The sequence below is a fragment of the Triticum aestivum genome, chromosome 6B, assembly GCF_018294505.1.
Source record: "Triticum aestivum cultivar Chinese Spring chromosome 6B, IWGSC CS RefSeq v2.1, whole genome shotgun sequence".
Lineage (NCBI taxonomy): Eukaryota > Viridiplantae > Streptophyta > Magnoliopsida > Poales > Poaceae > Triticum > Triticum aestivum.
In genome coordinates, this window is record NC_057810.1 from 35,726,340 (window position 1) to 35,727,986 (window position 1,647).

Here is a 1,647-nt window from a genome sequence, read left to right on the forward strand (position 1 = left end):
AGTAAATGCTTAGTTGAACTAGTTGAATTAATAGAACTAGTTTATTTTTAGTAAGAAAATTTAGGTATATGAGATTATTTGAACTAGTTGAATTAATATAATTAGTTTATTTTTAGTAAATGCTTAGTTGAATTAATTAAATTAGTAAGTGTTTAATGTTTCACCTATATAAACATAGGAAATGTCGTCTGACGACGAATTTTTTATTATTATGTGCGAATACTGTGTAGACCAGCGCGGCCTGTGCGACAGAAATTTCCTTGTTGATGATAGCCGATTCAACATCAAGTTGGATGAGACCTTCGAATTCGATACATTAAGTCACAATGACAAGTCTGTTTTCGTAATTAAGCATGACTTATATATGCTTCATTTGCTTGAGTTATAATTTTTAATTTTCACTATTCTACTAGCGCATCCCCTGCCATGCAAGAATTTTTGTCTTGGATAAGATATGTTTCAATGCTATGGAAACTATGGAGGTAAAGAGAGTTTACCTGAAAACTGAGCATGGTTATACTTTCAACGTTAAAATATACAATGCAAATACGTACATCTATTTTGAATGCAAAACTTGGCAAGCACTATGCAAGGCTTATGCATTTGAGCCTGATATGGTTATCACCTTCTTCTCAACTATATTTTTGTCTTTGATATTGCTTATTCAAAAATAATTGAGAACTAATTTCTATTGACAGCTTATTTCCATTCAAGCAAACATGTCCGGCGCTTGGTAGACAGGACGTACTACTGTCCCAGAGCTGAACTAAACTGCGAGGAGATAAGTCATTATGTTTCATGGCTTGAGGATCTTCATACTGTCAAGAAAAAATTTATTCCTGAACTTAGAAATGTTAGTACTCAAAACGTGCGACCAATAGTGATCGTATTGAACTACGGTCACATCTATTTAGGAATGATGGTAAGATTTTTACTATTTGTCAGTGCATCTTTTGCATACATATTTTTTTTGCTAAACTTTCATTGCTAAGTATATTAATTAAGTACTATACGATGTTCTTCAACAAGGACTCCCGATGACAGTTGTGCCTCAGGGGATCGAGACTAAAGGTCGCATGTCAATTGTTAGCTTACGGCCAAGATATCCTGCATTGCACATGAGTGCATTCAGGATTTCTAGAAGCGATGAATGCTTAATAGTGAAAAATTGGAGGAAAATTGTTAACGATCGCAGAGAAGTACTAGGGGGCAGCAATGAGAAGCGCAACCCACGATTAGGAGATAGGTTCATCTGCATGCTCCAGTATGATGAATCAGGAGAGCTATACATGTTCTATGCTATTTTACCTGAGAGAGAGTAGCAGGAGTGATTTAGCTAGTTCATGCTCTTAGTACTTGTCCTTTCATGTCCGTGTTTTTCGTTCTGAACTTAATCTCAAAGAGTGATTTGCTTTTGTGGTGTTATATATGAACGCTTATAATATCATGACAATCATGTTGAACTCGATGATATTTTTGCTTCTGGTACAAGTGAATGTTTATTCTTTAAGCTACTGTTGGTGGTGATTAGATAGCGGTAATGACTATGGTGATTAAATAGTGATAATGACGACTTGATTTTTAACTAGCTAGCTAGAGTATATATACTCATGTTGATGATATGATGCGAGAGTTTTTATATTAATA